The sequence below is a fragment of the Anser anser genome, assembly GCF_964211835.1.
Source record: "Anser anser genome assembly, chromosome: 11".
NCBI lineage: Eukaryota > Metazoa > Chordata > Aves > Anseriformes > Anatidae > Anser > Anser anser.
Window position 1 is genome coordinate 9,192,353 of NC_139732.1, and position 11,970 is coordinate 9,204,322.

An 11,970-nucleotide genomic window follows, 5' to 3' on the forward strand; every position below is an offset into this window, starting at 1 on the left:
CTAGAGCAGAAAAACAAATCACACAACAGCCGTCCGACCAACCAATTGATGATCAGAAGAGAAACTGCTTGAAAACAAACATTACAAGGAATCTGCTAACTGATGGACAGATTTACACACCCCACACAGCAGCTTTGTTGTGGCGTTGTGCGCTCATCCTATTACATCTCAAGGCTGCTGTTCAAGGCTGTTGGGTTTTGGCACTGTCAAAACGAAATGGAGATTATGTGGTACCATATGTCAGGCAGCTGAAGCAAAGGATTCCTGGCCTAACGAGCTTGCCTTGCATTGAAACCACCATAGCAGGAGAGGTGGGTGGTGCAGCGTCGGTTTGCTCTCGCCCCAGCACCTCAGCGACTCTGAAGATGAATGCCTGGGTGCTTCTCCTCCTGCCAACTGCAGAGCAGAGTTCATCTTTCCTCCAAGACAAAGAAGAACATGAAGCGAAACCCTTCGGCAATTATTTTTTAATGTAAATGCATGTTTATTTCATACCCTCAAGCCTTTTAGTCCTGGTTGTTTGTGACAAACATTCCACAATAGGCTCTTTAAAGTCTGGCATATGTGCCAGTGCTAACAAACATACAGCAGAAGACATAAGACAATTAAAATGAAAGACGACAACAACATGCTGCTAATGGTTTTACATTATTACATTGTAGAATAGTTACTGGTACATCATGGAGGAGCTATCCCCACAGCTCTGCACGAACCTGGGCTCCATCAATAAACTCATCTTCATCCTGTAATACATTGTTTTTCTGCTACCGTGACGTTTGTGCTCCGCACTCCAGCACCCTGGAACTGTGGGTAAGGCAATGGCACAGCCACGTGCCAATGATGAAAAGATGCTCACGGCCCACGTCCTCAGTCAGTGCCCACTGAGGAGGCACCACAGGTCGACTTAAGATCGAGTTGGACACAGCAACTGCAGCAGGACACCCTGCAAGCACCAAGAGGGCAGGCACTGGAACCGACTTACAACCCAGCCCATTTTGGGGAGCAATTTGACTGAAATAGCATCTGAGATGTGCTGCGAGGGAGCTTGCTGAGGGCCCTGGAGGCTGCTAGTTGGCTCTCTCAGTGCTGGCTTGGTTTTGCCGTGACATTTCTGTTTTCTGGGGGACTCTCAGTTCAACTGGGGGTCCCAAATAGATAACTACAGCTGGAAAATGGCATTTAGACACTTAAACGTAAGTTTTTTGTTTTGTTTTGTTTTGTTTTAGAATGTTACCTATAGACAAGCAAATGCACTACCAAAAATTTAAAGAAAACAAAAAACTCAGGAAGGAACCACAGTGGGTCATGATTCACTTTTTTTCTGCAGCAAAAAATGCAGAGAGGTTTCAAGGTCTGTTCTTTTTTCTTTCTGAGATTTGTTTTTTTGGGGGAGTAGGGAGGACACAAGAAAGGGAAAAGAAACATAGAAACATTCCATCGCCAAAAAAAAAAAAAAAAAAGGAAAGGAATAGTTTGGGGTGTAAGAAACTCAGGTTCAAGTCCCCTGTGCCCCACAATGGAGACAAACGCCCTTGTCACCCACGTTACTTGCTGTTTCTGGGTGGCTCGCTGCCCTTCATCCCAATGAATGGCAAAGCTAATGCTTTCAAATAAAGCTTTTTAAAAATCAGATTTCAGCAAGGTGGAGCTCTAGCTGGATTTAACAGATATCACCTCTGAAAAGTAAGCTTCATTGTTGAAAGATAAATGGAAATGTACATCCCCTGCTTTAAGAACTGGTTCCCAAGAACTCCTTTTTCTGGTTCTTTCCCTTATGCAATATCTGTGCTATATAAATATTTCAGCAAGAGTTTTCAATACAATTTTAAAAATAAAGATATTACATTCAAGAAAGACCAAAAACCCTTAGCATTGTCCCTTTATGTTACTGTCACAGCTAATAGAAATTGCCTATTTTCCCCCTCCAATGGAACTGCTATTTACATTTACATAATGATAACTAAGCATGTTAGCTGTAAAGACACTCCAAGTATCTCTGAAAAGTTTTTATAAAGTATGAATTGAGAGCTACATGGAAAGATTTTCACACAAAGCACTTCTTTTTTCAATATAGCTTCTATCCATTCTTCCTTTCCCCTCCTCCCAGACTTATTTATTTTTTAACCAAAACGAAAAGACATACACACTTGTCTTCAGGTTAACGCCACAAAGGGAAGGAATTTTAAATCCCATGAAAGAGATGAGGCTCTATGAAGCTTAACAGCTCTAAATTATTGAAGTATTGGAGAGACTTGGAATTTTTAGCAGTCACGAAATACATTTGCAAGAAATATTAGCTCAGTTTTAATGGAGAAGAGAGATTTCTCCCCTGCCTGGCTGGTAGCTGAGGGCAGGGCAGACAGGCTTGTCTGGGGGGCTGCAGAGAAACCAGGCTGGGCTCCTGCCTGAAGCCGTGGTCACTGGCCCAGCCGTCCTCTGCAGGGCATGGCAGGAGGTTCAGATACGTTCTCTTGCTGACATGTGATAGAGTTTTCCCTGTCAAAGCTCAGCCACCCTGCATCGACTGAAGCCCAGCTGGGAACTCAAGCAACCATGCCGCTCGTGACCGTGCTCTTTGCAACTAACCATGTGCGGGAGTACTCAGAGCCAATGAGGACAAGTGATGCAGGTTTACTGCAAAACCCACTGCCACTGATAAGTCAATGGGTAATACTAGTATCATTTTGTATAAGTGGAACAGACTTCAGCAAAAGTTATTCCAGATCTGCCCCTGGCCTAGGTCTTTTACTGTGTGAAAGGAAAAATTACTCAAGTCCTCTGCTGGCTGAAATAATAGCTCTAAGTCCCTGTGGCCCCTAACAAAAGTTTGGTACTCTAGTGGAAAAAGTGCTTGCTTTATTTTACTGCTAGTGAGGACAGATATTGTCATGTTTATGCATTTTTAAAAACACTTCCATGAAAGGGGCATTGCCAGCTTGAAAACACGTGCTGAATAAGCAAGCTACACCTACTCTAGTTACAGCAGAACACCTCCAATTAAGAGCGATCACAGATGAGAAGAAAAACATATTCTTAGTTTGTTCCTTTCACAACATTCTGTGTAGTCAGAGCTATTCTGCTCTCCTGGTCACCCTCTCTACTTCTGTCTTGCTAAAAAAGTATCCATGAGCACCACAGCACTCACATCGACAGTGTTATCTAGGTCCTCGCTGACGGAGCGCAGTGCAATCATCCCCTTTCTCCTCCTCTCATTCGGGCTGGCATTCGGGCTGGCCTGCATTATGTGCTAACATGTCTCGCTTAATTGAGATCCTATATTTTGCAACTGCTTAAATGAAAATTTAATTTGGAGCACTCTTCTGCCACTGCAGTCTGCCTCCGCAGACTGGCAGAGGAAAGACAAGAGCCACCAGCACACTCAAACTGTGCAAGGTGCTTGACCAGCAACTGGTAGGTGTTAGCAGTTTATAACACCTGATCGCCACGCACCTCTTTTTGCTCGTCTTAGCCAAGGGAACTCTTTAGGGGATGTGCATTTATCTTTGTTTTCCAGAGTGACTTGAAATGCCTTGCCTGAGGTTCTCTGCCAGCCCAGGATTAAAACGTTCCTCTAGAATACCAACCCCCTGACCCCGCCAGCAGATGTAGTATTCTGGCTGCAGTTATCCTTCTAGGAGATGCACAGCCCCTACACGCAGGAGGAATTAAGACTTTACTGGGTCTTTTCTACTAAAGCTGGTTTTAGAACTATCGGCGCCCTTCCTGACAAATTACCAATCCTTCACTGAATGCAAGCATTGCAGACGTTTTTAAAAAGATCCCTCTCCTCCCATGCACAGCTCTGTAGAGTCTGGCCTGGAAGAGATCTAATATTGAATCAAAATTAATTTGGATGCAACTTAACAACAACACCAACGACAAAACCAGACCTATTAATACTTTTTAAAAGAGAATACCTTCAAAGCATTGCTACCGAGATGTTCATCTAAAAAGGAGAGACCAAACCCCTGTAATGTGTTTTTCAGGCAAACCAGAAATCCTGTGCTCAGAAGAATAAACATTCATAAACTCTGCAATCTAATTTTATACAGCAACAAAAATGTACAATAAATTTCACAGTCCTATTGATCCTAATACCATTGGCATCGCCCCAGCAATTGATTTAGTCATTTGATCAGCTGGAGAAAGGGATAGGGAATATAATATTTTAGTTGACTTCATAAATTCAGAGCCTCAGCTTTCAAGTCCAACCAATAACACAATAAACCATAGAGACCATAAATGGAACAACTAAAGTTTTGTAATTACAACATGGTTTATAATGTAATAATTTAACACATGGCAGGCATGTTTGATTTATGCAAGATGCAGAATAGGAGGTTGTTTCTCTTCAGAGCCGTAGCAGCAACACATTTCCTTGATAAATATTCAGAACAATCAAGTTTGATATCTAAACTTCCCCAAATGATGACTGCATGCCTGGCACTATCCAAATTTGAAGGTTTAAGAGGGGAAACAGATCTATTTTCCCATTCTGCAGATTTTTGGACCCCACTGGGGCAGCACACTTCCCAGTTTACCGGTAACTTTGTGGACGAGGAGTCAGTTGAAGAATGAGGAAGCCGGCACACCACCACGGCCAGGCAGCAAACCCAGCCTGGGAGCCCCGTGGATTTTGGGGAGATGTTTCTACACGTTCAGGCTTCCTGAAAACACGTGCAGCTCGCTGTGAGCAGGGGATAAGAGGAAAGGGGTTATGTCTGGCCACTGACATCTAGTCCACCTCAGAAAACATATCTGCTCTGAGAGAAAAGAAAGCTTTATTCTCTTGATAGCAATACATCCATTTTCATAAGTTCGTCTCAAACTTAAAGAAAAAACAAACCCAACAACAGCAAACCAAAGCACCAGCCCTGCAAAATCAATTTCCCTGTTCTGAAAAGCCTGCAGCTGTCCCCAGGCACTCTGACAGCCAGCAGAAGCCTGAGCTCTCTTGCTGCAGCCCAGATCTGGATCCATCTAAAATTCAGCCCCAGCTGAAGCTGCAGCTCTCCCAGGAAGCCGGATTTACACAGCTCACATCTGCTCTTGAGCACTGCAAAGCGAGGAAGTGACCCAAGCCCCTGCCCGTGTCTGCGGACAGGTTTGCACCTGAACAGGAGCAAGTCGTGGTGCAACAGCAGTTTCTTTGCACGGGGCGCCTCTCTCCTGTTAGGTATTGCTGCAGGGCTCTGGCACTCACTCAGTACAGCATCCTAACAGTAGTGTGCTGGGAAGGTATTCGAGAAGCTTCCCAGTGCCAAGGCTTCAGAGGCCCTGTAGAAGTTGTAAGCTTCGAATTTACAGCAGCCCTTAAAGAGAAGGCCATATACTGCCCCATCCCCTATGGAAAATCCACAGCAAAATCTCCCACCCGAGGAAATGAGTCCGTGACACGACAGGATGGCAGGATGGGGAATGTGGGGAGGCATTGCTCAATCCAAGCTTGCTGCCTGCTCGGCTGAGGGCAGCATCTCACAAAATGCCAGTCCCCTCGGTTCGAGAAGAAGGCACCCGCGGCTGAGCAGCCCAGCCCAGCGAGGAAGGCTGAGCTACGTCCCCAAAGGCCTGCATGAAACAGGGGCTTGACAAATACTGGCTAATACAGGACTTACTGCCATTAGCTGGTACTTCTGAAGAGGTGCTCCCCCTTTTTTAATCTTAATTTCTAAGTATCTCTTAAAAAAAAAAAAAAAAAGCTCCTCTTGAGTTTCATTAGAAATGACTTGGATGATCTTCTGTTAAAAGAATGACTTTTATCCTCATTCAAATACATATTGTATTGGCTTAGAAACATCAAAGAGGCAATGTCTTTACATATTCTATTTCTAAGAAAAGAAAAGGAGTTCTTTCTTTATTAACATTGGTAATGTTGAATCTTATAATGAAAAATGCACAAAAGCAATATTTTTGATGAATAGGTAATAGAACAGCAACGAATAAGAGCGCATTAATATTTTTCTTCCCAAAGACTCACTCAGATAATGCACTGGGAGGGTTTGGAATGGAGACGAGGCCACGAACAAAATGAGGTCGGTGGTCTTCCCCTGCCCCGTGTACTGCCCGATATTTTTGGTGCCCTTGCACAGCTCGAGCCCAGCTATCAGCATCCGATGGGCGCAGCCCACACGAACACAGCAGGAACGCCTTCTCTCAGGCCAGAAGTGCAGGAGTCAAATAATGCTGTGTGACCATACCAATACTCAAACATTAGCTAGGCAATTATTTGAATTGTAACAAAAGTAGAGACTTTACAAGCAACATTTTTGTACCATTGAATATTTTTATTTATTATTATTATTTTCTTTTAATGTCAGCAAGTGACCTGCAGAAAAGTCCATAATATTTTTGGGTACAGGTGGGCACACATCCCTTTCATCTCTTCTGCGTATAGTGCAATAGAGCCTTTGTGGTGTTCCCCAGAAAACTTATTTAGGCACTTGGATTTTGAGCATTCCTTTCTCTTTTTGCCATCCTTCACCATCGCCTTTGAACAGTCAGATAATACAATTATAAAGGACTACATAAGCAGTTAGGCTGGGAACCCAAAAAGGCAGAAAGAGAAAGAAAATAAATAAATCAGGCGTGCCATTCCCCCTACATTACTTAATTATAGACAATATAAATTTAAAAAATCTAATGGTAATTTGAAAAAATAGTAGTTTAGATTGAATCCTAAGGAGATTTCTGTTGAGGTGTGCAAAAGGGATGTCACAGGAAAACACACCACAGTAGAAAAACAGTAACATATTGTAAGATTTCTATCACATCTGGAAAATACCTCCATATGTATGTACAAAAAACAAAGTTACTTTGTTCTTTGAAATGTTTTCACTAGGCCTTGGAATTTCAAAAATCTCAAAGATTACTTGGAATTTTTGCAGTGATCCCTTCACACAATTTTCCTTGCTCACCTGGTTTTACACAAAATGGAAATTTGTCTCTGGGAGTGACGTACACTGCAGAAGTAAGCATATTCCTTCCCAAGTGTTTCACCTTTTCTTTGCTTATTTTATAACAGAAGGAAGAAACGTTTCATAGCAACAAATACCTTGAAGGATGAAGACGTGCTGGCATCAGAGTTTGTACAGGAGGGTAAATATCTGTGTGAAAAATGGTAGATGAAGAGTAAGGGTGTATTAGAAAAAGCAGAGCACTAAGGAAAAAGCGGAGAGGCACTAGTATATTTTGAGGGGCACTGATGAGACACAGTACCCTCTCTGCATTCACCCTCATGAATCTCTCACTCTGCCTCGCAAATTATTTTCCACAGAGGAGAATTTAATCTACATCTCAGCTCAAGACCCAGTTGTCTGCTCGTTTGTCAGCTTCTCACCCCATCATTTCCATGCCGGAAGGATTGCAGGCTACAGCCATCAAACCAAAGCTGTGGTCACAGGTGTGACATCTGAATTCGTGGGGCAGGTTCTTACTTCGTCCTTATTGCAAAAGCAACATTACCATGCTCATCACATTAATTTACAAATAATTTCACTATTCTCCATCTTTTCCTTTTCTCCTATATCTCTGTCTACTTGTCTAACTTCAGTATGTACCAAACTCACAGCAAAGACTTTTTCTTTTCAATGCTCAGAGCTTGGCTCATCCGGGGACCGACTAGAGATAAATAATAAGACTACAATTTAATCTGCACTCAATCACTGTGATCTATGGAATAGCAACGTCTTGTTTGAAGTGTGGTATTACATTTGGAAACAGCAAACAAGAAGCTAATTATTTTCTGTGTTTGTACCTGTCACTCTTTCCTATAGATTGAGCCACTGTCTCAGCCTGCTGACTTGGAGCTTCGGAGAAACAAGAGACCAACAGGGTTGAACCGTGTTAGGGGAAAAGAGTTCAAACAAAGAGGAACAGTGCGTCTGGATGTCTACAACATCTGATGCAGTGGCTCAGGACATGGATGCAATACTAAGTTACGTAGTGAAGCACTGGCATTTTGGTGATTACATAGTTCAAAAGACGTCCACAGACAATCAAATTGGAATTAACAAATAGCGTACAAACTGCACAGGGATATGTAAGTGAGATAAGAGGAGAGGAAAAGAGTGCTGGGATTCCAGGCTCATAGCTTTGGTAGGCTCACAGGGTTTGTAACAGCTACTGTAATTTCTGCATGAGAATAAACACTTCAGAGGTGGGAAGAGGAAAGCGGAGAAAAGAACTAACAATGAAAAGAAAGGGAAGCAGCAGCCATTCCCTCTGCTTTTAAAATATAAACTATTAGAAGGAAAAGTTTCTAAACTTACTTTTAAATCCAAGAGTCATAACAGCTCCCTGTGCTGTCATTAACAACCAAAGATTTTGCCTTAAAAAGGACTAGGAGAGATTTTTTTTTTAAGCAATTATTCAAATCTCTGCTTTTAACGTACAATAAAAGTTATGAAAACAGAATTGGCACAAGAGATTTTACAGAGCTGTGAAAAATTAAACCATGGGGGAAATAGCCAAAAGAAATGTTTCATATATTTGTGTGTACGTTTGCTTGTATGTTCCAAAACAGAGCATACTCGATGACAGCCGAGAAGCTTGTGTGCCACAGTGAAGGATTTATGAAAGTGAAGTCAAGCCTCTCCTGAGGCTGCAAAACCCTGCAGTTTGCTCTGACTCGCAGCCTTTCAGTTTCATCAGCTTTTGGATTCTGCACCAGCATTAGCATACACCTGAAGGTACTCATCTCCACCAAAACGTGCAGGGCCATGAATAATCAGCGCATCACAGACTTGCATGAAAGGCAACATTTGTCTCCGCGAGGAGCACAGAAGTCAATGCAGCGCTGATACACGCAGGCTTGCCTCCACCCATGCAGCCAGGCTGCAGTCACTGCGCTCAGGACCGAGCTGCTCCACGCTCACCCTTCTCCTTGCTCCCTCGCCATAGGCATTTCAGCAATGCCTATGGGATTCGAACAAACCAAATCCTGCCGCTTTGCTAAATCCCTACCCATTTGTCTTGCGTTTTAGAATTAAACTCCTGGAAACATAATTACATCCAATATAGATTTTAGGCATTTATTGGCAGATGTCGTCTCCCGCTTCGTTCCTGCTGCAAATTGGCACATCACAATCCTTAAGCGCATTTCCCTTCCTAACATTGCTTTTAGCTGGGGATGTCGGAGCCTGCCTTCCCTCCCAGGGCACGCAGCAGGACAGATAGGACAGAAGATGCACAAGCCATAAATCCTTCCTGATTCAAAGATCCAGCCCTGTTTAATTACCAGGCAACCACAAAGGAACAGCTCCTGAAATCCTCTAACTGAAGGGAATGCGCTAGAGCCACAAGGACAGGGGACACGTGGCATTTGGTGGGAGTGAGGAGGACCTGCAGGGACTGAAAGGGACAGCACCACTGTCCAGCAATCAGAAAGCCCACTGGGATTGTACTGTTGATGTTTCCTTACGTTATCAGGTTTTTAACAATTGCCAGTCCATCTGCAATGAGCTGGCAATGAAAATGCAAAGAATATGGTAAGTGGCCACCTGATTCCCCAAATGTCACCACTGATCTAACACCTGCCTGCCACACACTGCTGCACAGAGCATCATGAAACGAGAACACCCTGTATGAAATCCCATATTCTTGCTAATCCACACAACTACTGAAAAATAATACACTAGCTCACATGAACACAGAAAACACAAAATGCTCTCTTGAGTGAGATTGTCTATGGTTCATTTAAAGCCTTGACATTAAACAATACAGAGATGAGCAGAGGTCTGTACTGTTCGGGTGATCCCTGGTCAAGTAAAGATGGCTTTTCCAGGACATTTCAGTGTAACTCAGTCTAGCCTAGAAAGTTCAAAGTTTCAGCCTAGCTGCCATCCAGCTACACGTGTTCAAAGGAGCCACAGAGATGCTGAATTTGGACAGATGCAGAAAACTATACTGAATAAACCTGAAAGTGTCTCAGGACCTCAAACTTGCCCCTCAAACACGTTGGGAAATGTTTCAGTACTTTAAAGAGCAGGTTTAACGTGCATCCAGCATCCTGCTGCATCCCCAGAGAAAAGGATTTTCACAGCACACCTGATCTGCAAGCACAAAGACAACCCGAGATGGCTGCAAAAAATGAAGGGGCTCACAACTTGTGCAGAGGGAAAATGCTTTTCCTTGAAAGGGTTCAACCTCGCGAGCTCAGCGCTGAGCCGAGGCTTCCTTGCACCTCCGCCGTTCCCCCCGTTTAGTCTTGCTTCTAAACACCTTTCTGCTGCCATCGCTGCAATGCTCAGAGGTTAACAGGCTGGGCTCTGTTAGCCAGAATACAACGCTACCATCACCACCTCCAATTAATAATAAATCGTGACTCTAACTGCTTGGTTTAGAAGCTGAGTGCTAGCAATCTGACTGTAAATGAATGAAAAGGAAGAATCTTGTATTTCCATTGACTCTAGAACTGGGACCTTAGGCAAATAGCCTTCCCTCACACGAGTCCCACAAGACAATCCTGTACAAATTTTTGGCCAAGGACTTCCCAGTCTCTGGAAGATTCTGAGTGCATTTCCCTCCTGTCTGAGGTTCTTCTATCTGCCCCCATCACAAAACACAACACACTTCTGTATTGCTGAGAGCATCACCATTATTTGTACTTCTGCAATTTGTCACGTACAGGGGAAAAACTCGCTGTCGTATTAACTTATGGCACTTCCATAACTACTTGCCACAGCCAGCAAAAGATTACTTGAAAGAAATTACTCCAGGACACAAAAAAATGGCTTGCTTTTGCTCTGATAATTTTTCAACTTGCCTTCTCCGTAGAGGGGAGCAGGAGCACTGTCTTGGTATGCAAAGATGGAGCCCAAACCCGTCTGTGTTTATATACATCCCACTCCTCAGATGGGCAGGGTGCAAGCATGCATAATACATGTGGGTCAAGTTTGATTGCTTAGGAAGGAGGCAATAATGCTGGACTAATTATTTTCCTGACCTGACGGGTAATATTTTATTTAACTCCATGCTGGGGAAGCTAAACTAGCTGGCGGGAAAGAGAAATGTATTCTCAAAGGGATAATGCAAGTTTATGCAGCACCTTTGATTTTGCATACACCCGATGATTGAGATAATTTCAAAATATTATTTATTCATTATGTTTTTATTTGGGCTCAGAATGCGAAAGTTCAATTTTCCTGTTCCCCTCCCCATGCCTAATATTTGTTACAGTTGCATTTTTCAAACCATTTACTGTCTGGAGGGTAAGTAGAGTGACACTGCTCATAATGTGCAAATAAATGTGAAATAAGCTAGTCAGCTCAAGTGGAATGAATTACTGTCACTGGTAAAATAAGGCAAGAGGGAACGGCTGCCTTGGGAGCTAAAAAAGACTCTAGCAGGTACTGCTATTGAGCGACTGGAATAACACTTACTATGATTTATCAAAGACCACTTGAAAGCACTTCTGAGGCATTAAATAGGCATGAAAAGAGGCTTTAGTGGCAACGGGACTATGCCAGAACTGAGTGATTAGGAGACTCAAAAGCTTGACCCTAACACGCAGCCTATGAACAAGTGACGCCAAAAACCTTCAAAGCCTTGCGGAGGAGAGCGCAGCGCTCAGTCAGTTCCGAAGAGGAGGGATGACCACAAAGCTACTGGGCCCCCACTACAAAAAGGTGCGAGCCTAACTACAGAGAAAGGAGGAAAAAAACAGCCCGGGACTACTGCCACAGTCACACAGCAGACCGCCAGAAACAGCTTTGTGTAGGAATAATCATGGAAATAAAAGGAAAATACTTAAAAAAAAAATCCAGTTGCAATATTGCAGTGGTTTTACAACAGCAATTGGCTGCACCTGCAGTTTTCCCTGGTAGCCTGCAACTACAGCAGTGCCTCCATGGCATGGCACAGCATGGCATGGCACAGCATGGCATGGCACAGCATGGCATAGCACAGCATGGCATGGCTAAACGTGCCAAAACAAATGTTCCCAAAATGAACACTCGGGGGGGAAGGAAGAGA

At 43.4% G+C, this 11,970-nt stretch overlaps 1 protein-coding gene across 2 annotated transcripts in view; it reads right to left on the minus strand.

The window, feature by feature from the left end:
- LOC310905612 (uncharacterized protein) overlaps positions 1-11,970 on the minus strand; it is a 724,478-nt gene that overhangs the window by 270,175 nt on the left and 442,333 nt on the right. Inside the window, exon 1 of one of the 2 annotated variants that reach the window (XR_014589159.1) lies at positions 7,052-7,066. The exons of the other annotated variant lie outside the window; for it this stretch is intronic. The gene's annotated coding sequence lies outside the window, so the exon portion shown is untranslated. Of the gene's footprint in view, positions 1-7,051; positions 7,067-11,970 lie in introns of those variants that run through there. 2 annotated transcript variants of the gene reach the window in all.